The following is a 26335-nucleotide window of genomic DNA, read 5'->3' on the forward strand; positions in this document are numbered from 1 at the left end:
TGGGACAGCGACTGTGTCCGACCCTACTATCTTGTATCTTCCCAGCATTTAGAACAGTGTCTGGCACATAGCACTTAACAAATACCATAATTATTATTATTGCTATTATTATTCCAAGTGCCTAGAAAGTAGACTGTGCACAGTAAGTGCTCAGTAAATGCCATTGATTGATATAGCCTTTTTCTCTTTCCGCCTTTGGTTGCAGACCTTGAGACATCGTGGGTTTTTTTTGTTGTTGCTCTCCAGAAATCCAGTAGCAGATCAGAAATCAGAGCACCTAGAATCAGGATTTCTGAGCATCTCTGGACAGCTACCTCATTTATCTGTTTTCCGCCATACATCCACTCCACAGACACGGATGGGTCAGGGGGAGGAAGAAAACCTCCTATTGAAGACCTTTGGCATTCTAGGATCCAACCCTGAAATAACCTGCAAATTTAAGAGAACCAAAGATCTCAGGGGATGGGATTTATTTTGAGCTCATTTCTGATCCTGCTCCTAATAAACAGTCCTCTAGACTATAAGCTGGTTTGGAAATTCATTCATTCATTTATTCATTCAATTGTATTTACTGAGCATTTACCACGTGCAAGGCACTGTACTAAGTGCTTGGGAGAATACAATATAACAACAGACACATTCCCTGCCCACAACGAGCTTGCAGTCTAGAGATGGAGACAGACATTAATATACATAAAAAAAACAATTACAGATATATACATATGTGCTGTGGGATTGGGAGGGAAGATGAAAGAAGTAGCAAGTCAGGGTGAAGCAGAAGGGAGAGGGAGAAGAGGAGACGAAGGCTTAGTCAGGGAAGGCTCCTTGGAGGAGATGTGCTTTCAATAAGACTTTGAAGTAGAGGAGAGCAATTATCTATCCGATATGAGGGCCAGGGAACAGGTCTACCAACTCCATTATATTGTACAGTCCCGAGTGCTTAGTACAGTGTTTCTGTCCACAGTAAGTGCTCAATAAATACAATTGAAAGAATAAATTGATCAATACACAGGTTTGGAGTTTTGGGCCAGTTGAATGTTCCTTTGAACTAGGATTTCTGAGCCCCAAAAGAAACCCCAGAGGAGAGCAGGGCCCAAACTTCGGAACGCTTCCACAAGAAAGGAAGCAGTTTGGTTGAAACTGCCTTCTGCTGAGACGATCCACTGACCGGAGAGGCCAGTATTAATGGAGGCTAAATTGGGGGTGGTAGTTTTCTCAAAAGAAGATAAATCTTGATATTTTTCCAAAGAAGCTAGTCAGTAGGTACATCAAGTTACTCTTTCACTGTCTCACCCGCTCGAGAGAAATTTTCAACATTGTTATGTTGCTCTATGTAAAGAAAATTATGGTGTTTATGAAGCTCTTGGCCTAGTGGAAAGAGGGTCTGGGTTCTAATCTTGACTCTGCCACTTTCCTGCTGGGTGACCTTGGCCAAGCCTCTTAACTTCTCTGGGCCTCAGTTTCTTCAACAGTAAAATGGGGATTCTGTACCTATCTTCCCTCCTATCTAGAATAATAGCAATGGTATTTGTTAAGCACTTACAATGTGCCAAGCACTGTTCTAGGCATTGAATGTGAGCCCTATATAGAACAGGCATTTCATCCAACCTGATTATCTTATATCTACCCAAGTACTTTATACAGTGCTTGGAGTATGTCACAGATATCACCATTATTATAAATATTTCTACCTGCCAAAGGTCACCTAGATATAAGGTAATCAGATCAGAAACGGTCTGTCTCACACAGATCTGGCCAACTAAGGAGAAAGGAGACCAGACACTTCCATTTCACAGATGAGAAATCTGAGGCCCTAAAAGGTTAAGTCATTTACCGAAGATCACACGGCAGTCAACGGGCAGAACTAGGAAGAGAACCCAGGTCTCCTGATTTCTTTTCACAAGCTCTTTCGATGGATAATCGAGAATCGGTGGTGTGTGTATATATGGGATACACATTTCTTCCACCCCACACTAAACTTAATTTGCTGGGGTTAGTAAGAACAGGATTAGTATAATTCAACTACTTCATTCTAACCTGAACTTTATCCCTACATCAAACTGCCAAATCTATTAACAAGAAGCCTACACTGTAAACTCATTGTGGGCAGGGAACTTGTCCACCAACTATGTTAGAGAAGCAGCTTGGCTAGAGAAGCAGCGTGGCTCAGTGGAAAGAGCTTGGGCTTGAGAGTCAGAGGTCATGGGTTTGAATCCCGGCTCTGCCACCTGTCAGCCGTGTGACTGTGGGCAAGTCATTTCACTTCTCTGTGCCTCAGTTACCTCATCTGTAAAATGGGGATTAACTGTCATCCTCACGTGGGACAACCTGATTACCCTGTATCTACCCCAGTGCTTAGAACAGTGCTCTGCACATAGTAAGCACTTAACAAATACCAACATTATTATTATTATTATTATTACTCTCCCAATTTCTTAGTACAGTCCATGCTCATAGTAAGTATGTAATAAGTATAAATGATTAATTGACTAAATAGAATATGAGCTTTTTCTCTTCTCTGTATCCCTTTCTTCACTCTGGGTGCATAGTGTTGGACTGGGGAGGGCAGAGAAGAGTTGGGAGATGACAGAGGTATAAGGGAGAAAGCAAAGGACCCCGGGTAATCTCCAGACTTAACAGAATGACAGATAAGCTAGTCTTCTGTATGTAAAAGGGTACCTACTGTCGAATCCAGTACCCTGGGGAGAAAAGTCTTGACTCCTGAGATTTTCCTGGCCCTTGGAATGAGAACACTCCCTTGGTTCCCAGTGATCCAGCCCAGGGCTCTTATGTTCCAAACGAACGTGCTCCCGACACCGCTTTAGCTGGGAACACATCCTCGTGTGTGTTTTCTTCTAGAGAAGTCCCAGGGCTCCAGATGGCCTTTCCTGTAGGAGCTCTTAAAAAACTTTAATAGCAACCCCAGGTTTCTTCAATATAGCAGAGCCTCTGGGGTGGGTGTGGGGGAAGCAGGACAGGAGCGAGGGAAGGTTGCAAGATGAATGTTGACAACAGGCTTAGGAGGCGATGAGGTTAAAATGGGAAGAGGGACTTGGTGCAAGGTGAGAAACCATTGACTAACCGCTGAGAAGACGCCAGGAGACCTTGGTGGGCTTTGTGTCACTCAGGTACTGGTCACTGGCTAGTGCCGAGAAGATTAACCACACAGAGTTGCTGATCTAAATTAAAGAGATCCCGTTCTTGAGGCCAATACTACAAACAGGAAAATATTTAGAATTCCTCTCAGTAGATTTGAACAAGTCGGGAAATTGGATTATCTTGGTCCTGCATTCAACTGTGCTATGAGTTTCATCATGTAGCCATCTGTGAAGCAATAAAAAACCCAAGCTCACTGTGGGTAGGGAATGCGTCTGTTATCTTATTATACTGTATTGTCCCAAGTGCTTAGTACGGTGCTCTGCACACAGTAAGCACTCAATAAATACAACTGACTGACTGACTGACAAATGAGGTTAACTGGTACCCGGTAATCCATGAATGAATGAAGAACTGACACCCTAAAGGAGCTGAGTTGAAATCTTCCAAAGGAGAAACAGAGACAGATCGCCCAGAAACATAATGCCTTCAATTCTCCTGTCTTTCATTGTCAGATATGCAGGTTCTTCTTTCCTTGGCATGCTTTGTGTTCAAATTTTTCCTCACAAGTTCATTCCTAACTTCAGGCATTGTCAGTCTGTATATCTCCATTAGCCAGAAAATCTACCTCTAGAAAATTTAGGACACACACCTTTTCTCCAGTTTGCATATCCTTTTTAATGGTATTTTTAAGCACTTACTATGTGTCAGTCCGTCGATCAGTCCGTTGAATTTATTGAGCACTTCCTGTGTGCAGAGCATGACACTTGGGAGAGTACAATACAACAATATAACAGACACATTCCCTGCAAGCTGTTCTAAGCACTGAGATAGGTACGGGTTAATTAGGTCAGACACAGTCCCTGTCACACATGGAGCTCACAGTCTAACTTCTGTTAACGCGCAGGAATACCCAGAATACCTTTGATAAATGGTGATCAAAAGAGACAAGAAGCAGACTGAGCAGGAGCTTGGGGAGAGAGTAAAAAGACATCATGAAAATCAGACTCCCGCTGAACTGGAGAGCAAATATTTATATATCCCGTGAGCCCCAGACCTTCCAGGTACATTGGTCTATGGGGGGAAGATCTTATCCTCCCTGGAAACTAAAACAGGCACCCCTCAATCTCCAGAGGAGGAAAAAAGAGGAAGCAAAAGAGCTTGGTTTAAAATATGAAACTGAAATAGCCGAAGCGAAGAGCCATTATTCAAAAGTGAAGGAGGGCGTCACAGAGAGACAGGAGAGAGATGAAGAGTTTCCGACAGCTTATTAAAGATTGGAAACCAGAGTCAATGGAGATAAAATACCAAGTAGAGAGATGAAATAGGAAAATCCATAAAGCCAACATGGACACGAGGAAATCTACAAAGAATAATGAGTTCCCAATGAAGAGCCATTCATCTCGAAGTGAGCTAACTAGTACAGGGAATAGAAATGATAGGGCGGGAACCAAGTGTCTCATGTAACGTTTTTTTTTTTTCCCAATGGTAGTCCCTTTGCACCTTGGGAAAGTTCATTCTACTCTCTCTGAAAGATAAACTGCCCATTTCTCCAAAACCTCACTCATTAAACTACAACTTCGTACACTGCTTTTCACAGTAGAAGTTTAGAATTTAAAACCATCCTCATCAGAGAGTATTTGCACATAACTAAAACCATGAACAATGCCATTAGTGGATCAGATAAAAGGTCTGTCCAATCCAGGTTTCTTTCTCCATCAGTGACAACAAGACGCTTGAAGAAACTATGTGAGGGTGACTTCTTGAACAAAGATCTTAGTGTTTAAAATCGGATCATCCAATCTCCCTAATTTTTTCTCTCTGCATCCCTAACTTTCTCTCCAGGTACCCATTGTTGGCACCTTGTCCACACACTTTACCCATTCTCTCTTGAGCCTACTGATATTTTCTGCCTATCCACCTTCCTGAAGAATTGGTACCGCATCTTAACCCTGAGCTATGTGGAGAACTGTTTATTTTGAACCTACCACATTCAAACATCCTGATGTTGTAGGATTGGAGAGCAGCTCTGTGCTTGTCTGGTCCACATCCTTCATGATTTCGGAGAGAGAGAGAGATTTCAAGGAGGAGAAATAACCTCTAATACTTCAAGAGCACAAGCGTATACTCAACACGCCTGACGTGTTCATTCGATTATATTTTCCTTTCACTTTCTCCAGAGAGTGGCTCAGAGTTCTCTCATAAATGAAAGTGTCAGCTGATCACTTCTCATTTTCCATATCCCAATGAGTCAAAGTAAATGCCGTTCAGATGATTTCCATTTGTGCTCCTTGTCCTTGTATTCTCTTACTCCCTCTGTGGCTAAGAAAACACTTTCTCGTTTGCTTTTCACTCAGCCCACACAGCATCCTCCATGCAAAATATGCTTTTCACATAATGGATTGCCGGCAGTAGATAAGCACGTTTTTAATGAATGAAGGGGCTAGTATTTCATAACACCAAGAAAAGTACGAAGGACTTCCACTATCAACAGTTTAAAGTCAATTTGCAAGCATTTGGAAAGCATTTTAAGGAGCAACGAGGCATCAATAAAATGTAATTAATTGGTTCTATGGATGCACATGTAAATTGGGTGTTAATTATGCTAGCAATGCTTTTCCATTAAAAATTAAACTCATGATTAGGAACTGAAAAAAAAAAAACGGGCCAACAGCATTCTCTAAACAAATCTCATTCTCTCCTAATTGGGCCCAACCTTTCAATAATGAAATCATAATTCTACATTTGCTCAGCTCAATCTGAGGTTTGATACATCCCTAGTGAAGTCATCTAAGGCTTATCCTTTTAATGTTTCATAAAAAAAACAGCTGTTAATTTGGGATGTGACGTGTATGGGTTTTGGGCAGCTGCCTACTTCTCGATTATAGGAATACTGGAATTTTTTTCCAAGAATTGGAATGAAGTTGGATATAGGGCAGCTGGTTTATTCAGAAAAGGCAGCTAGGCTGCTGACTCATGATCCTGTTTCAGAGTTGACATCGTTAGAGAAAGCGTCTTAGAAAAATGAATGTTAGGGTTAGGAATTCACTTCTCCCATCCCCATCTACTCTTTAGGGAGGTTTTGTCTGCCTTTGCAGGCATTTCCCATAGTGATACCTTGTATATTACTAGAGTGCATTTGCTTTTCAAAGGGTTTACACATCAGTGACCTCCCTGTGAGGTCAGCATGATTATCCCCATTTTACAGCTGAGGAAACTGAGAACCAGAGACAGGTTAAATGACTTTCCCAAGGACACACCCAGATGAGTAGCAGAGCAGAAAATAGAATCTGGGTCTCCTGACTGCCAACTCTAGGCTCTTTCCACTAATCAAACCATCAGTAGTATTTATAGAACACTTACTCATTCCAGAGGACTAAACTGAGCACTTGGAAAAGTACAATAGAGGTTGCAGACAAGAGCCCTGTCCTCAAGAAGCTGGAACCATGCTCCCTGACATATGTACTCTCCAAATATCTTCAAACAGTGACTCAGTGATCATTTCCAGTTCTTGGCCTGGGTGATGTCATAAACCAGGGCAAGCTGACCAGTTGACCAGTTGACACCAGTTTGATTTTTAATACCAGGACCTGCCCTAGCTTGAAAGGGTAGAGCCCTCATCTCAGCCATTCTCTGTCAATTCCAAACCCAAGTTTCTTTTTCCAGACTTGGAGAATGCAACAAATCATCCAACTTCCCAGAAATTAGGGAAGCAGTGTGACCTAGTGGAGAGGTCATGTGGCCTGGGAGTCAGAAGACCTGTGTTCTAATTCCGGCTCTGTCACTTGTCTGCTGTATGACCTTGGGCAAGTCACTTCACTTCTCTGGGCCACTTTACCTCATCTGTAAAGTGGAGATTAAGACTGTGAGCCCCATGTGAGCCATGGGCAGTGTACAGTCTGAGTAGCTTGTATCTATCTCAGCGTTCAGTACAGTGCCTGGCACGTATTAAACACTTAACAAATATGATTTAAAAAATAGGGAGCAGTATGGCCTAGTGGCCTAGTGGAAAGAGCATGGGACTGGGAGTCAGAGGACTTGGGTTCTACTTCCTGCTCTGTGTCTCTAAACTCGTTATGGGCAAGGAACGTATCTGCTAATTCTGTTGTACTGTACTCTTCCAATCACTTAGAACAGTATTCTGCCCATGGTAAGCACTCAATAATTACCACTGAATGATTGATTGAGTGCTAGCTGTGTGATCTTAAACCGGTCATTTACCATCTCTTTACCTCCATTTCCTCAACTGTAAAATGGGGATTCAAAACCTGTACTCCCTCCTACTTAGATTGTGAGCCCCATATGGTCCAGGGACTGTGTCCAACCTGATTAGCTTGTATCTACCTCAGGATTTAGAACAGTGCCTGACACATAGTAAGCATTAAAAAGATGCCATTTAAAAGAAAAAAAAACCTTCCCTTTAATCCCAAATGATTTTGAGGAAATCTGAATCTATTTGTTTCCGATCCATCTTCACTCAAATCAATTGATCAACTTTTGTTCGAGAAGAGCTGTTTGCTGCTTAAGTCTCCATCTCTTCCTTTCTCTGTAAGTCTTTCTAAGTCTCTTTGGAGGAGGGGGTTTGGTAAGGGTCAGTACATTCACTAAAATGCAAACTTCTTGAGGGCAGGACTTGGCTACCAAGTCTTTTGTATTGTACTTCCCCAAGTGCTTAGTACAGTGTTCTGCACACAGCAAACACTCAGTAAACACCATAGTTTCAGAACTGGTTAAAGCCCACGAGTCTTGTATTTTGGGGTGGAAGTATGATTCCTACCCTCTATGCAGAACCAAGGAGATGTCAGCAAGGTTCTCTCTCAGGAAATCTTAAATGTGTGTTACCTGTTTCGCTGTAATAGCAATAATAGTATTTATTAAGCCCTTACAGTGTGCAGAGCATTGGGAAAGAGTGGGCTCTAGACACGGTCTCTGTCCCCTCCGGAGCTCATCATCTTTCATAATTTTCCAATTGATTTAATTTTAATCCTAAAGTAAATATTTTCTCAACGCTTTTCATCGAAGTCTAAAACTTCATCGCTTTTAAAAGGCTCTCACTGGGTAAGTACATTGCCCAAGTGTGAAGAGGTGAACGTGCTTATTATTGCTTTTTGAATTTTGTGGAAGGTCACATGCCTTCTTCTTGCTACCACAACCCCCACAGAGTTTCAGTGTGCACCAGCCCGAATGCTGTCCAAATCTTCCGGATCCCCTGGCAGGAGCCGTTAGCCATTCAGGGAATTCACCTGGCTCCTTTCTCTTTTTAGCGTGCTGCTATTTGTGGTTCTGCTGGTGGGAGTGCTATAAACATATCCAGACCTGTTCAAACCCTCCCCACCCCAGGCCAAGGAAAATGAACCTTCCAGGAAGGAAACAGTTAAAATGAGAAGCATTATAATTTTGAACTTAGGCTTGGGCTGATATTTTATTTCCGGCAGCAATGATAATGTCCTTTAGGGAGGCTTCTACGGAACTATAAATCCTCTGTGCTCTTTGATTTTTATACCTTGTACCATGACCACTGCTTAAGAAGGTCATCATTACGATATGTGCTGTCCCACACGGACACTGGAGAAGTAGGTGCTTGATCAATGTTTGTGAATGTGAGAGAGCGTATATTCAGAGACGGAAGATGTGCTTCAGATTTGAGCTCCTGCAGGCTGCTTTTCCAAGAGCTGAGTGAGAGAGGGGAAGGCTTGGGAATCTCAAATTAGAATCCAAACTGACTCCCTTTGGACAAATCGATCTATGGATTATATTTAATGAGGACCTAGTACATGCAGACCCCTGTTTTCAGCAGCTGGGAGAGTCAGTCATATTTATTGAGCACTTACCGTGTGCAGAGCGCTGCACTCAGCGCTTGGGAGAGTACAGTGTAACGTTATAACAGACACATTCCCTGCCCATGGTGAGTTTACAGAGTGGGGGACAGGCATTAATATAAATAAAATTACAGGTGTGTACATAAGTACGGTGGGGCTGGGAGGGGGGATGAATAAAGTATAATGGAGCACAATTGAGGAAATGAGCCTTCTCCGTGGAAAATACAGATATTTCAGGGACAGGGGAGAGCCTGAACTTCATAATCTCCATTTTACAGAGGGCAAAACTGAGACAGCAAGTGTCTGGCAAGTGGATGGGATGTTTCCTCAGGCACCTACAAAGAGAACTGAATTTAGACAGTTAAAGAGGTCCTCTATTTCAGAAAGCTACAGGGATCCCTTGCAAAAATTGGTCTTTATATCACTGCTTTCATACCTGAACGATGTACTCAATCTAATCAATAAGACTTTTTTAGTGCCTAGTGGGAGGAGGTCCCCAGACTGCATCCTCTGGAGACAGGACAATGGAGCGGTAGAACACACAATCTCTGCCGTCACAGGAACGGTACAATCTAACGGAGAGACAGACACAAAATAAATTATGGATAGGAGGAAGAAGAGAATGGAAAGATGTAATTTACTTTTTAACCCCAACACCCACAGGGGAGGGTTCACATTCAAATGGTTTCAAGGTTAAAAAAAATTCAAAATAAGGATAAAGTCAGAGCCAAATGGTGGAATGCACACACTGTGTACTACAGCTGCAAAGGGAGAAGGATGGTGGATGCAATTTGATCTGACCGGAAAATTCATGGTGTTTAAATAGTGTGTGTGTGGATGGGTGTGTTTTGTGTGTGCCTCTGCATGTGTGTTTGCCTGGAGATTGTTTAAGCTTTACCACATATCAGCATCCAGAACTTCTAAAAACAGCACTATATATCGATAAAACACATATTAGTCATCGTAGTAATGATATTTATTGAATGTCCACTCAATGTAATTCCACTCTACTAAATGCTTGGGAAAATGCAAACAAAGCAAAAGACAGGTTATCAACTATCAAGGAGCTTACAGTGTACGGCATCATTGGTGTTCGGAACCAACTTTTAATTATATAAATAGTCATGAATGCTTAATTTGTGAGGATGAAGGTAATAGCGATTTTATGGAGAGGGTTTGAAGGCAACATCACGTTTTCCACTGAAATCATGGTTCGCAAATGTCAATGTTGTAATAACAAGGATCCTAAGAATGCATGGGTCTAGGAATCCAGATCTAAATCTCAGCTCCCAGAGTAGAAAAGAAACAGTTTGGAAAATTCAACTGCAGTGAAATTCTATGACATTGGTTGTAAAGATTCCAGGGCAGAGTAGATTCACCTTAGAGCTCAGGCCTGTAATACCTCACTAGGTCATTAAAGGCTGCCAAACCAAATCAAAACTCCTTCTTTTATCTTAATCTAAGGTGCTGAATCTCCAAATTTCTCTTCAGGGTGACGAGCCAACCTGGGCCCTTCTCTGGGACCTCTGGAAAAGATTTCATGATTCCCCCACCTCAGATCACTCAGGCTAAATCCAAGGCAGAACAAGGTCATTCTTTTTTCAACTGCTCAGTCGCTGCTGACATCCTGTTAACTACACGATGGACCTCCTCAATCTGAAGTAGCAACTGCTTGTGCCCTTGAAAACTGAAACAGAAAACAACCATATTGATTTTCTACTATCAACAGGAAAAAGACAATTTCTCTTCCCCGTGAATGTTCATAATACATTTCACATCACTTACTCTCTGCAATCCTCCTTTCTCTGATATACTGTTCAGCCTCCTTAACCTCCAACTCCATCAAACCCTGGAGGAATTAGCCCTGATATAACATCAGCTCAATCTTGATAGCAGATGGATGGCATCCAGGGCAGAACAGTGTAGTAAGAGCGTATAGCAGATTTGGTTACATTTTTTCTTTAATCAAGAGCGAAATACACCTAAAAGTCCCCCTTTTCTAACTAACAATTCCCATTATTAATCATAAATGGCGTCATTTGTTGAAGTGTGCAACGTCTGGCACATAGTAAGTGCTTACCAAAAACATTAAAAAAAGGTTAAGTGATTTACCCAGGATCACCCAGGAGACTAGTGGCAGATCTAGGACTAGAACCCACATTTTCTGACTCGTAGCCTCAGGGTCTTTCCATTATGCCAAACTGCTTTCAAATTCAATCATTACAGCAAATCTGCTTAAGCCATGTCTCCAAAAACCTTGTTTTCCAAACTATCAAACAACAATCAACGTTATTATTGAGCACTTGCCATGTGCAGAGCCCTATACTAAACACTTGGGTGAAAGAAATACAATAGTGTTGGTAGACACAATCTTGCCCTTGAGGAACTTATATTTCAGGAGACTGGCTTGCTTCTCCTCCTGAAATATCTAGATAAATGGAATTTTCCACTTGACTTTTCCCTGAGTAGACGTGACCATGATTATTTTTTACCCTCAACCACTTCACTACAAATGTGTTATTCTAAGTTTCTACTTTATTGAAGATCAGCTTTAAGAAGACAAAAGATAGCCTCGCAGCCCCAGTGTGCACATCTGTAAGTTACATATAAATTATTTGTTTATATTACTGTCTTCCCCTCTGGACTCTAAGCTCACTGTGGGCAGGGGATGTGTCTTCCAACTCTGTTGCATTGTACTCTCCCAAGCGCTTAGTTCAGTGCTTTGAACAGAGTAAGCCTCAATAAAAACCACTGATTGATGAATTGATCTTTACTCTCTGTCTCTGTCTTCTCCTCTTTCCCTCTCCCTTCCCTCTTTCTTTCTCCCATTCTCTCGTCTCCCCTCTCCTCTCCTCTCCACCCCTGCACCCTTTCTCTCAGTCTCTCTTTCTCGTTCCCTCAAAGACTACTTGGAGTATCTTATTTCCTCATAACAACCTCCCCTGGCCCTCAGAAGAGTTAGCTAGCATAATCCTACCAAGTTCAAAACAATGAATAGGGGCATAGGCCGGGTGCCATTTGATAAGAAAAAGGATAGGGAGAGAAGTGAAGAAGTTCTGAAAGATGTCCAAGTATGACTCAGTTCGTTGTGAAGGAGCGTGCTTTCCACATCCTATACACCACAGCTAGGAATGACTGTCCTATAGAGACAAACCCAGTTTCTTGCGGTGTACTTTTTTCATTCAGTAGATTACCTCACCTATCTGAGACCACTCCCTCTGTCAGACTTCACCAAACTTGGTCACATACACTGCCTGCTATATCTCCAGATCTGATTTCACAGACGGATTTAACACTGACATGTTAAGATGACACAAGAAAAGAGCACGATTTAACACTGTCCTTCCTAGAACAGATGGACAGATGATCCCCAAGATATTAGAGCTTTATGAAATCCAAGTGGCAGTGGGTTATTTTTTTTTTACTGTTTGTTTTTCTCATACCGCTTTACTCCTCTCAAGTTGCAGTCTGAAACCATCCTAGGGTATACCCCAGAATTTTCGTTTGTGAAAAGTCTCACTTACTTATCTAACTTCCTAATCAGCCCTAGGGATTTGATAACCTTCGTCGTGCTTTTTTTTATTTTCTCCTCCTGTTCCTGGTGCCTCAGTTGTGATTAATGGAAGGAGGCTCTAGACGAGACCTTCAAAATTATGGAATGTGTTAATCAGATGGGGTAAAGACTCATGATCTCAGGGGTCACGGGGTCAGACATACACCAAATGAAAAAGTCAAGGCCTGCGGTCACTTTCAATCCCCACTACCCAAAAGTCTGAAGTGAAGAAGGCTAACTTGGATCCAGACTTTTGGAGGGTCGGCTTTAAGATCGATACATCCAAGTGTCCGGGTTTGAGTCACCCTGCAGTTCCTCTGAGTGAAAGGAGGTTTTCTCCCTGCTTCCACCCGCAAAAAGTCTTCCGTGGTCTCCCTTATTCCACATCTTCCATTGGCTCTGCGAGTCTTCAGATGTTTTGGAACCTGAAGATTTTTGAGGAAAAGATGTGGGGAATGGTAGCAGTAATGGTACTTACTGAGCACTCACTGGATGCAGTGCACTTGATTAAACTTTTTAAAAAAATGATATTTGTTAAGCACAAACTACGTGCCAGGCACTATTCTAAGCACTAGGATAGATACAAGCTTGTCAGCTTGAACACCGTCCCTGTCCCACATGGGACTCCTAGTCTATAATCCCCATTTTACAGATGAGGTAGCTGAGGCCCAGAGAAGCAAGTGACTTGTCCAAGGTCACATAGGAGACTAGAGGCAGGTTTCATATTAATGTCTGCCTCCCCCTCTAGACTGTAAGCTCGTTATGGGCAGGGAACGTTTCTGCTAATTCTCTTGTATTGTACTCTCCCAAGTGCTTAGTACCGTGCTCGGCACATAATAAGCACTCAATAACTACAACTGATTGAGCGATTGATTAGAACCCAGGTCCTTCTGGCTGCCAGGCCCGTGCTCTATCCACTAGGCCATGCTGCTTCTCCTTGGAGAAGTTCTCCTTGGTAAACTCTTGGTAAAGTTCAATAGAAGCAGGAGACACATTCCCTGCTCGCAAGCTGTTTACACTCTGATGAGAGAAGTCTTAGGGAATTTCCAAGTGGAGCCAAGGAATTTTACTTACCTTGACAGGCTCTAAGCTATCATTCAAGACTTAGAGAAAAGAACTTGAAGTAACTGGTGACTCATCCTTTAAAGTATTGGCCTAATACCCAGCAGCAGCCAAAAAGGGCCAATGAAAAACTGGACAGCATCAGCAAAGCCGAACAAAAGACTAAGTTGGGGCACGATATGCAATTATGATACACCTACGAATGAATTACTACAGAAAGTTGACATTACCCCAGAAAAAAAGACTTGGAGATTGAGCAGAATTGGGCAAATAAACTAATCAGGTGATTGGAACTGTTTCTATATTAGGAGAGAATGAAGAGATTAGGATTATTCGCTATTGAACGATGAAGGCTGAAGGAGGTCATGGCTGAACCTTGCAAAATCGTGAAGGGTAAAGACAACTCAAATGTAGGATTATTGTTCACCAAATCCCTGTATACCTGAGCATAGGCACATTCATTTGAGCTTGAAGGTAGACTCCAAACAAGTACAAAAAACTTTTTCACCCAGCAAGTGATAAACATGAAATCTATTACCACAGGAAGTTGTGCAGGATGCAAAATGACAGTAGGTCCAAGAGAAGTTTGGTTAATACATGGAAAATGGGCCAATCGTGTCTATCCAATCTCACACAGAGAGACGAGGACATTAAAAAGTGAATCGAGAAAGTTTGCATGCACTCCGGGAGATGGTCAGTTTGCTGATACAGGGCATAAACTTCACAACTATCAGATGACTAGTACTCAGTCATATCTTCTTTTGTGAATTTTAGTCTCATTGCTGTTTTGATTGCATATTCTTTCCATTCAACTGTGATATCCTCTTGGGCAGGGACTGTTTTCCTCATTCTACATTCTCAAGCACCTTATAAGGAATTTTGCACGCAGCGCTACTGATTAATTGAAAGGTTCATTTTAGCAGTTTACATCTTGTTCAGGGACAGTCCAGAGTCTTGACCCACTGGATGATCAATCAACCAATTAATCAATCAGTGGGAATAACTGAGTGCCTACTGAATTAGCAGCGTTGTGTCCTTGGGAGAGTATAATAGAAGCAAGACCCAGGTTCCTTGCCTACAAGGTGGTCACAATCTAAAGATGGAAACAGGTAATAATCATTTACAAATAGTGGAAGCAGGAAGAAGAGCGAAAGTTTTACAGGTAGTTGTTTAAATCAGTCAGGATGAAATAGCTAGCTAAATGATTGAATATGCAAATCAATAGGCCGACGATAGGGATGAAATGAGATGCTCGTGGATGCCGATGGATTGATGCATTTATATTTATATGGAGGTCTGTTTCCCCCTCTAGAGCCTAAGCTAGTTATGGGCATTCATTCATTCATTCATTCATTCATTCATTCAGTAGTATTTATTGAGCGCTTACTATGTGCAGAGCACTGTACTAAGCGCTTGGGATGAACAAGTTGGCAACAGATAGAGACAGTCCCTGCCGTTAGTCTAATCGGGGGAGATGGACAGACAAGAACAATGGCAATAAGGGGCAGGGGTTGGGTCTGCTATATTGTGATATCGTATTCTCCCAAACCCTTAGTACGATGGTCTCCACACAGTAAGTGCTCAATAAATACGAATGACTGACTGACTGATGCAACTGATGTGCTGTGAATTAAATGGGGAAGACTACCTGGAGGAAGTGGAATTTTAGGAGGGTTTAGAAGATGGGGAGAACCTTAGTCTGGCAGATTTGGGGGCTGGGGAAAAAGTTCCAGGCTGGGAGAACAGTGTGAATGAGGAATCAGAGGAGGGAGAGCCGGGAGTCAGGCATAGTTAGAAGGTGGACATTTGGAGAACAATCGCTTAGTGAGAAATGCTTCCCAAGCAGGTCTCCCCTCTTTCCCTTCCCTCCACTCCACAACTCTAAATGATTAAACCTAGTTGCCTCAAAGGGTAGCTTGCTTGATGTGGAGCCAGTGAATCTGGGACAGGAAGGAAAAGGCCAACTCCACAGGCCTGAGCTATTGTTACCTTTAGCTTTCCAGAACCCAATCCCACATTCGCCTTTTGATAACGAAACAGGCAAAGGAAATTTGCGTGAAAACATGTTTTAACTGTATTTGTAACACTCAATAAATAAATTACAGGTTTTATATCATTCCAAGAGAGCTGCCAGTGATTTATTCAGTTATTAACTTCACACGCTTGGAAGACTGAATTAAATACCAGGCCGCGTTGAAGGCGTATGGATGATTATGCCAGAATCCACCGCTTTAAAAGTTTGGGCAGGTTGGTGTGAGTGGCATGATAAGCGGAGAGAGTTTGGTGTAGGCTGGAGCGGATGAGTGCATTCTGACAGTTTACAACGGCTTATAAATTCCATAAAATGGAAATGAATTATGCATTATTGGGTTTACATAAGGTCACCCGGTGAACTCTGACCTGTCTCTTTTCTCATTTGGCTCAATTATTAGATGAAATGACAGATTTGATCTCTTTTCAAATTGTATTAGAGAGGGCCTCTTTATTTCTCCCTCTAGCAGCAATCAGCTGACAGAACCAGGCAAGTGCATTAATTATGATTGATTTAGTGGGTCTATAAGGTGATTATTTCTAGAATTCGACTCCTGAGCCAAAACCTTTTGACCTATCTCGGGCCACACAGCAAATGAAATCCATAAGAAGATTTAAGAGGGGATGGGCTGGTGCCTAGGTTTTCTTCTTGTGTTTGCACTGAAAACATTTTAAAACATCCAGGCAAATCCAGAGCATCGAGTTACCGGGACACTCTATAGCAAAGACGATTAACAACCTGACATCTCTGTTTAAAAACATCTTGTGTGTGATGACCAAAAATGGCTGGGAATTCACACAAAAAGCCCCCCAGATCCCCTGTCCTGGGCTGGAAGGCATATCCCACAGAGCGGCACTCTTTTACGAGTTGGTGAATCAGACTCGCTCAAAGATTTGGGATGTGGTGTCTGTCACCGGGACATACAATCCTATTCCCCTCTTTTCCACGTATTTGAGATGGCAGTCCTAATGAAAGACGTAAAGAGACCGTACCAGACCACTGTCAGAAGTGACAAATATAAACTCAAATGCTAGCCAGCTTGAGTGGAGAAAGAGGAACGGTAGAAAAGTCTGGAAGCATCAGCTTCGTCGGGTTTGGTCGGAAATATCTGCTGAAAATACTCTAAGAAGGATCAGAAATCTATGTCTGGTAATCTCCCGCTTCCCCCTTGCCTCAGCTGCCCAAGATCAGTGATCTACTGTTCCCAAGCCAGTGCAATATTCACTTTTTTAGAGGTGACCAATCGAGGGCTGGGGAATGTGAAGGGGGAGTTTATGAGCCCGAAAAACTGGCACTCGAACGTTGGCAATTTAATGAGAAAAGCCACCTCCCTTCTCTCTACTTCCTAAGCAGAGTAGAAGATTGGAGAATCATCATTTAACAAACTCATTTTCCCTGCTCTTCCTCCCCTCTGCCCATTAAGACGCCTCCAGCGCAGGTAGGGTCATGGTTGGGGGTTGCACTTAACTTAGAAGCAGCATGGCATAGTGGATAGAGGACGGGCCTGGGAGTCAGAAAGTCAAGGGTTCTAATCCTGGCTTTGCCGCTTGTCTGCCGGGTAGCCTTGGGCAAGTCACTTCACTTCTCTGGGCCTCAGTTCCCTCATCTGTAAAATGGGGATTAAGACTGTGAGCCCCATGCGGGACAGAGACTGTGTCCGTTGTAATTCGCATTTGCATGTATCCATCCCAGTTCTTAGTACATTGCTTGGCATATAGTAAGTGCTTAACAAATACCACAATAATCATTATTATTATCTCTCCACCTTCCCTCCTCCCCACCTTCCCTTCGATTGACTCCTGCATTTTTCAACCAAGTGATGGTGCAGCAGAGAAAGTTACTATTCCACTCAAAAAGAGTGATCACTTAGGGAGTTAATTACACGCAGGAATTCTTGGGCTCTCTCTAGCCTACTACTGACCCTTTGATGATGACTTATCAGGGAATTCATTTATTATGATGGAAAAAAAATAAATTCTCCAAATTCCCAACAATTCTGTAGTCTAATTATTGTTATTATTATCATTGTTCCTGTGTGTGTGAAGCGCTTACTATGTGCCAAGCACCGTTTTAAGTACTGGGATAGATTCAAGCTAATCAATTTGGATACAATCGCTGTCCCACGTGGGGCTCCCAGTCTTTATCCCCATTTTACAGTTGAGGTAACTGAGGCACAGAGAAGTGAAATGACTTGCCCAAGGTCCTTCAGCAGACACGAGGCAGAGCTGGGATTAAAATCCAGGTCCTTCTGACTCCCAGGTCTATGTTCTCTCCACTATGCCACCCTGCTTCCATTATTAATGAGATGGTTTGTCATAGAGGAAGGTGAAGGAGGTAAATAAGGGTTCTGGTTCATCTCCCGTTTTGTTCCTGCCATCAAGGAGGGAGGACTTAAACAGAATCACTTACCCTCTCTTTGCTTCCTAGGTGCAGTGGGAGGCTAAAGAAATCTCATCAGAGGATGGTTCCTGCAGATCAATAAAATAATTCTCCCTGCTCTCTCGTTTCCTCTCTACAGAGCCCCATCCAGCACTGTGAATTGAGTTTTCTCTTGGAGGTGGCCTTCCAAATCCTGAGGAGAGGGAGAAGAAAAATCAGCGAGAAAATCAGCTGCAAGAAAGGAGGGCTCAGCGAGCTTGGAGAGAGCTTGATGGGAACTAAGTCCAAATCTAAGATCCAAGGGAGTCTAAGAATTTGGAATGTTCTTTCAACGAATCACTCTGTGGGGCTGGAGCTAATTCTATCAGGACACAGGCAGGACAGGGCAGGCGGGTCTTTTGGTTCAGTTTTTTGCTGCTTTGCCATCTGTACACTGCTGGAAAACCTAGGACACAACGGCAGATTTCCACCAGGAATATAATGTTGAATGTTTAGCACACAGTCCTCTAGACTGTAAGCTCAGCGTAGGCAGGGAATATGCCTGTTATAGTTTTATATTGTACTCTCCCAAGTACTTAGTACAATGGTCTGCACACAGTAAGTGCTCAATAAATACTATTGATTGATTGATTGAATGCTTTCAGGGAATTCTGTTTCCAAGTATTTGTTGATAATAATTCTGTAATTTAAGTGCCTAATATGTACCAAGTACCGTACTAAGTGCTGGGGCAGATATTAGATCATCAGGTCCCACATGGTGCTCACAGTCCAAGTAGGAGGGATAACAGGTATCAAACACCCATTTTGCAGATGAGGGAACTGAGCCAGAGAGAAGTGAAGTGACTCATCCAAGGTCTCAAAAGCAGACATGTGGCACAGCTGGTTTAGAACCCCGGTGATCTGATTCCCAGACCCAAGCTGTTTCCACTAGGCCATGACTTCTTTGCTTGAGGGAAGACCAGCACATGACCACAACTTTCCTCTGGTAAACATTTATTATACTGTGCTAACTTTGCATTCATGGGTTACTGAGCACCTCCTAGGCCTTGAATCAATCAATCAATCAATAATATTTACTGAGTTCTTACTGTTTGCAGAGCACTATATTAAGTGCTCGGGAGAATATAATACAATATCTGTAGACAGATTCCCTGCCCACAACGATTGTTTCAAGGACATTTACAGTTGGTGAAAGTCGGTTGAATTGCAAGAGTTCTCAGGAGGACCGAAATAATCATCTATCATCTCCTACCACCCTTGTCGCTCCATCACATTTTTGGGTAATTTTGAATTAATGACACCACCCGCATTATTCATTCAATCAGGCACTCTGTGTGCAGAGCACTGTACTAATCAATCAATCAGCGGTATTTTTTGAGCACTCACCTTGTGCAGATTGCTGTACTAAGCACTTAGGAGAGCATGATACACCCAAGGTGGTAAACGTATTCGCTGCTCACAAGGAGTTTACAGTCTACAGGGGGAGGTAGAAAATGATATAAATAAAAAAGTAATGGATGTGTACAAAAGTGCAGTGGGGATGAGGTGAAAGTACTAAGCGCTTGGGAGAAAATAATAGAGGTTAAAACATGGTTCTTTCTCTCAAAGAGCTTACAGTCTTCTACCTTGATCAGGGGTCACCAATACATAGCCCATAAGCTAAGTCTGGCTCGCCTTGATTCTCCGTGTGACTCTCAAGCACAGACACCCATTTTGTGTGTGATTGGGGGCGGGGTGGGGGGAGGGGGAGGTTGGCAGTGCCCCAAATTCAAGGATTGAAGGAGAATTCCAAAGATCTTAGAGAAGCAGCATAGAGTAATAGATAGAGCACGGGCTTGGGAGTCAGAAGGTTATGTGTTCTAATCCCAGTTCCACTGCTTGTCTGTTTTGTGACCTCAGGCAAGTCACTTCACTTCTCTGGGCCTCATTTACCTCATCTGGAAAATGGGGATTGAGACTGTGAGCCCCTCTGTGGGACAGGGACTGTTTCCAACTCAATTTGCTTTTATCCACCCCGGTGCTTAATACAGTGCCTGGCACATAGAAAACGCTTAACAAATACCATAATTATTATTAACTGTTTTGGCAATGTCCACAAACTTTCTTCCTTGCCTTGGGTAAGGATGAGACTACCTGTGTTCTTTAATAAGAATAATTATGGTACTTGTTAAACCCTTACTAAGTGCCAAGCACTGTTCTAAGTGCTGGGGTAGATACAAGTTCATCAGGTTGGACACAGTCTCTGTTGATGGCTGGGGCAACTCTAGGTTTCTTCCACCATTTTTTCCCACAAACCATTGATAGTGTTCACTGAGCACTTAGGGCAGAGCACTTAGGCACATGGGAGAGTCCACTTGCCTGCTATGTGACGTCAGGAAAGTCACTTACCTTCCCTATACCTCAGTTTCCTCATCTCTAAAATGAGGGATTAAATACGTGTTATCCCTCCCCTGAGACTTTTAACCCCGATGTTGGATATGAACTGGATCCCGCCTGCTCATCTTGTATCTACCTCAGCACTTGATAGATATTAAACACTGAACAAAAAATCACAATTCTTCTTCTTCTTATAGAGTTAGTAATAATAGTGGTGGTATTCGTTAAGCACTATGTGTCAAGCACTGGTCAAAGCAGTGGGGTAGATACAAGGTAATCAGGTGGTTCCACATGGGGTGCACAGTCTTAACCCTCATTTTACAGATGAGGGAACTGAGGCACAGAGAAGTGAAGTGAATCATCCAAGGTCACACAGCAGACAAGTGGGGGAGCCGGGATTAGAACCCATGACCTCTGACTCCCAAGTCCTGGCTCTTTCCACTAAGCCAAGCTGCTTCTAGTTGGTAGACATGAGCCTTGCCTTCAGAGGGTTTACAATCTAGTAGGAAATTTACAAGCTAGAGGATTAGGGGCCACTAATGGGCCTTGCTACTGTTGGCCGGCACATTCGCTCTTCCACTGCTATTTATGGTTCCCCGTCTAGACCGTGAGCTGCTTGAGGGCAAGGATCACGTCTACCAACTCTTCTGTACTTTCCCAATCGCTTAGTACAGTGCTGTGCACACTGCAAGTGGTCAATCAATACCACTGATTGATTGACCTTTTACGTTAGGTTGCTGTACGAAGCCCTTTGCAGGTGTCTTCATCCCCCCAGGAACTTGACATGGAGAAGCCAAGATATTTCCACAGTTGTTTTTCACTACGTCGGTTGTTCAGTTCTGTTCAGAAAGTTGCATTTTCCCCAATAGTTAGCACAGTGCTCTGTCTCTTTGAGAAGCCAAGATATTTCTCGTGTTGTTTTTCAATACGTCGGTTATTCCATTCAGTTCCGAAAGTTGTATTTTCCCAAACGGTACAGTGCCGTGCACACGATTCGTAGTGGATAGAGAACGGGCCTGGGAGTCAGAAGGTCATTAGTTCGAATCCCTGATTGCCACTTGCTTGTTGTGTGGCCTTGGGCAAGTCACTTTACTTTCCTATGCCTCAGTTATCTCATCCAGAAAATGGGGATTAAGACTCTGAGCCCCACATGGGACAGGGACTGTGTTCAACCCGCTTTGCTTGCATCTACCCCAGCGCTCAAAACAGTGCCTGGCACATAGTAAGTGCTTAACAAATACCATCATCATTATTATTAATAATAATAATGATTAGCCCTCAATAAACACCACTGATTGGTTGATTTGTCTATAAAATATTATTATTATTATTATGTTGGTATTTGTTAAGCACTTACTATGTGCAGAGCACTGTTCTAAGTGCTAGGGTAGACACAGGGGAATCAGGTTGTCCCACGTGGGGCTCACAGTCTTAATCCCCATTTTACAGATGAGGGAACTGAGGCACAGACGTGCCCACAGTCACACAGCCGACAAGTGGCAGAGCTGGGATTCGAACTCATGAGCCCTGACTCCAAAGCCCGCGCTCTTTCCACTGAGCCACGCTGCTTCCCCAATATATGTTTTCACTCCCTGCTTGGAGTCAGAAAATCAGACAACATTCTTTGACAACGCCCATCTCTTTGGATACGACGCAACGTCTAGCGAAACGGTTGTTGCACTTGCGCTTGGCACTGGTCATAGCAAGAGTTCTGCGAGCAGAATTAATGCGAGGTTTTTTTTCAGGGCCCACCCCCAGTGTTACAGGAGAAGCGACTATTTACTGTGGTTAACACCTATCACTGCTCAGCTGCAATGATTGCCACTGACAACACAATGATATGAACACAATGACATCTTCAATGAGATGCCCCTTTGGGGCCTTGGGTGATTCTATGATATCTTTCTCTTCCTTGGGGGATGGAAGATGATGTTGGTAATTACTAGTTGACATCTGGCACCCTCACAAGCACAGGAGTAGACTACTGCTATTTAGTTTTCCAATCACTGAGCGGAGATGACTTTTTCCACGTTTCAACAGAGCTGCCAGTCTGGGCGTTGAATTCCCCCTTGATCAGCATCACAACCGTTTATTAAATGCTTGAGTTGGGAAAGCACTGTGCGAAGCACTGGAGCGATTACAAGGAAGGTGATTTGAGACACGATTCACAGCCTTCAGTGAACTGAAAATGTAAGAAAGAAAAGGCGGGAGAGAGGGGGAGGGGAAAGTGGGGAACAGGGAAAGAAGGGGTAAGGGAAAGAGGGGGGAAAGGGAAAGAGTGGCAAGAGAGAGAGGGCATAAGGGAGAGAACCTGCCCCACCCATAAATATTCAACAGTTCCAAACACATCTGTTCAAAATTCAGTACTTCAAAATAGCAATTTCAATTCAGAAATTTAACTCTTGCAAAATTATTCAATAGGTCTTCATTGCCCAAAAGGTGTGAGTTTGGATAAAGGGAATTCCAGCCCACGGGACCTTGGTTCTTTCTGTAAGGAAAGCTGTTAATTAAAACTAGAAAATCTCTAAATTTTCTGAAGGAAGGGCTTCCTGACCCCTCAGTTTTCCTGTATGAGGCAGGATTTATCCTGTTGGGAGTGGCTTCTCCTTCAGAGGGTGAAGCTTTTCTTGTTGGAGGGGAATTTATCCTTCAAGGGGTAGAGTTTCTCCTGCAGCAGGTGTGGCTCCTTTAAGAGTAGTATTCCAGTAGAAAGGAGGGAGGGGAATGATCAGCTTTTCTAAGGCTGTTCCCCTGACACGTCTATCCCAATCTCAGAAGTTCACCCTAAATATTTTGGCCAAACACCTCATTCTTGTGGTGTAGAGAATCAGACTATTCTTTCTCCCTGTGTGGGTGGAATATTTTTGCTTCCCATTTCTACTTTTGCTCATGCTACGTGCAGCAGGAATGCACGAGATGAGCGGGAACTAGTTCGAAAAAGCCAACAGTTGTCCCTTCCCAGATGGAGATCTCCCAGGCTCATCCTGCTCTACCTAACCACGGTGACCTCCCCTGCTAACACCAGGATCTCGAAGAGCCCCAAGCGATCCAGGTAACAGAATGAGGCTCCGCGCAGAACCGACCACGGCGCAGCCTCGGAGACGGACTCAGGGCTGCACCCCGTCAGACTCAGTGGGACAGAGACTGTTCTCCCGGAAGGAATTCACAGGAAGACCAGTAAGGCCTGAACATATCTCACAATTGGCTCCTCTGACGTTCCCCCACTGATTAGCCTCAGGGGTGAAAGGCTGGGCGAGGAACAATTCTCAACCCTCCTCAAAAATTCCTGCTAGGAATCATTTTCCCTTCGAAGAATACATGAATAATAAAACTTTACTCAACCCTGGGAAAATTCTCAGCCATAATTGGAAACTCAGGTTCCCAGCTCCCCACTTTACTAACGAGCATCATGGGTAGAATTAACTTGTAATCTGATTCTGATCAACCTGTACCCACAATACCCTGGGCCTGAGCAGCACTCACTGAATAGCGAACGTGTGAATGGCCACCCGGTCTCACCCCCTTCCCTAGATTGAATGTGCAACAATTGTTCGTCTTATTCCGGACCTCTCTATGCCAGCCCGCCGTAGAGCATCACCTTTACGGCGAAGACGCGGAGGTGTGATCTCTCACGCGCCTCTCTAAGGGACTCTTGGAGTCCATCCCCTTATCTCTGTGGAACTGTGGGAACTTCAGTCCTAACCAACGGCTTCTGGTGATTGCTCTAGTTAATATGCTCCAATTAGTCACAACTTAATCGTACCTCCAATTTGACTGGGAAGGAGCCCATGAAGCCTGGGAATGATCTCAGAGATTATTTCTTTATTTTTTTCTGTCCGCCAAAATAGCTTGTAATTGAAAACTAGCCACCAAATGTTAAAAATAAATATGCAGTTGTGTTGCTTTGAAAATTTATTGCACAGCTGGGGGCTTTTAGAGAACTTAATTAACAAGCTCTGGCCTTAATGTGCCCTCTCTTTAAGGGGGGAAAAAAATCACAGTTAAGGTTTGTCCAATTAAATTTTAGGAGAGTTTATTGATAAAAAAGAGGCTGTGAGTGTAAGCTTACAGTTTAAAAAGAGAAGCTCCAGAATAATGAAAACTTGGAGCCTGATTAATTCAGCGCAAAGCTGTTCTGTGCATAGTTTCCACAAACTCATAAGCACTTAAGCATTTTTAACCCAAATTTAATTATGGGCTTTGATAATCAGGCTTCACTCAAAAGAAATCCCCCTTCTTCCCATAATACTTGGTGAGATAATGCCCTATTCTAGCCCAGGCTCTCTCCCCCCCTCCCCACCCCCCCCCCCCCGCCTTGCCCACCAAACTAAACCTCCCTCTTCATATCAATCGCCGGGAGTGACCCCCCCATTCTCCCAGAGTTTTACATTTCTTTCCGGGCACTGAAAGACGACTGATAGAGAGAATCAAGTTTGGCCTCCTAAGTAAGAACAGGTTGAAAACCCCTAAAATAATAGAGTCCGTTTCCAAGGGGTGCATTAAACACTGGACTCCTGAAAAAAAAAATGTTATTCTGACATCATTGCTCTGAAAGAGTAGAGGGTACAGTACAATCTCCCCTGGAATGACAAGTTTTTCTGCCTTTTTCTGGGGGGGGGTTGGTTTGGGAGGGAGATCGGAGTGGGGAGTGGTGGCGGGGGGGCGTTGGATGTTCAACCAAAGACAAAAATGCATAAGGGTAGCAAAGAAAATTCATTTGTATAAGCTAGCCCCCCTACTGTGGAATTTTCAATTATATATATCTAATTATGGCTGTCAGTTGATGGATTCAGAAAAGACATTTTTGTACCCCCCCTCCTTTTTTTGTCTTTTCGTCATCTCTTCTGTTAGAATGATTATAGCACACTTACACAACTAATTGCCTTACTGCTTATTAGTGATACAATTATGCAGGCCGGCCTTCTTCTGTGAACAGCCATCTGCAGAGAAAAAAGTGACACTATTCAAAACTATCCATAATTTAACCAATGTTCTTCCAACGCAGTGCGCCCAGACAATTGTTCGGGCCTTCATATTTCATACCCGCCCTGGCAAAAGAAGGTTGGTTTTTGTGTTCCCTGATTCACCTCTTTAGACACACTGTGAATCAGAAAGAAAGGGGAAGGAGAAAGTACTTCAAATGTCAACGAAAAGAGGGGAAGTGAAGCGTGCCTAATGTCCATTCCTCGTCTGGGTAATTTTTCTTCAAATTTTATACCACTTGGCAATTTTTTGTTTCTTTTCAAACTGCTGAGAAAGTGCAGATGTCCCAATCCCCTGAAATCAGTCAGGAATGGTTGGGGATAGGGGTTTGGCTCCCCCCTTTTTTTCTCTTTTTAAAAAGAGAGGGAGAGAGAGAGAGAAGGGGGAGAGAGAAGCAGGGGAAGGGAGAGAAGAGACAGTAAGGGAATTGATGTGCTTGGACCAATATACGAGGTTTGCCATAGACATCTTTGATTCTCGGGAAAGCAGAGAGGCTTGTTCCCAAGATTTTGACCCTTGCTTCCTTGGGAGTGATGAGATAGAACAGGAAAGAGATAGAAAGGGAAGGAATGGGAGGAGGTGGCAAAGGTATATTTGTAGTTTGTTAAGGAGTTTATGTAGTTATGTTGTTAAGAAGAAGAACTCAGTAGGCTTTATTCTGAGATTCTGGAGGTGAATAGACATCTCCAGGGAAAAGAATGGAAGTCCTTCGTTAGGAAATGGGCTTCCTCACCAAATTCATCTCAGAAGAGACGCGTTGGACGTTTTAAGCAGGGAACAAGGGGCTAGCAGCAAATCCACCTACTATGTTGGCCAAGATCAGCCAAGTAGCAAGTCCCAGAGATCTTGCAGAACTCCAAGGCCTCGGGGAATTTAGGAAAGGAAGGTGTGGATATCCTTCCCCAAGGACACCCTTCCAAAGGAGAAAACCAAGGTTGAATGCTGAGACATTTTGTTTTCATTTCATTCTTTTTGAGGGAATTTGCGTACAAGTTTATGTTGAATTCTTCTTCCCTCTACTCATCCATGAAGGGG

General features: G+C 43.2%; 1 long non-coding RNA gene across 1 annotated transcript in view; it reads left to right on the forward strand.

Moving 5' to 3' along the window:
* The window catches only part of LOC120638668, a 31614-nt gene extending 13045 nt beyond the window's left edge, over window positions 1-18569 (forward strand). The window contains exon 2 of the long non-coding RNA XR_005660513.1: window positions 18081-18569. This is a non-coding gene — a long non-coding RNA (uncharacterized LOC120638668). The remainder of the gene's footprint in view (window positions 1-18080) is intronic.
* Window positions 18570-26335: the final 7766 nt, after the last annotated feature.

This window comes from Ornithorhynchus anatinus, chromosome 11 (assembly GCF_004115215.2).
Source record: "Ornithorhynchus anatinus isolate Pmale09 chromosome 11, mOrnAna1.pri.v4, whole genome shotgun sequence".
Taxonomy (NCBI): Eukaryota; Metazoa; Chordata; class Mammalia; order Monotremata; family Ornithorhynchidae; genus Ornithorhynchus; species Ornithorhynchus anatinus.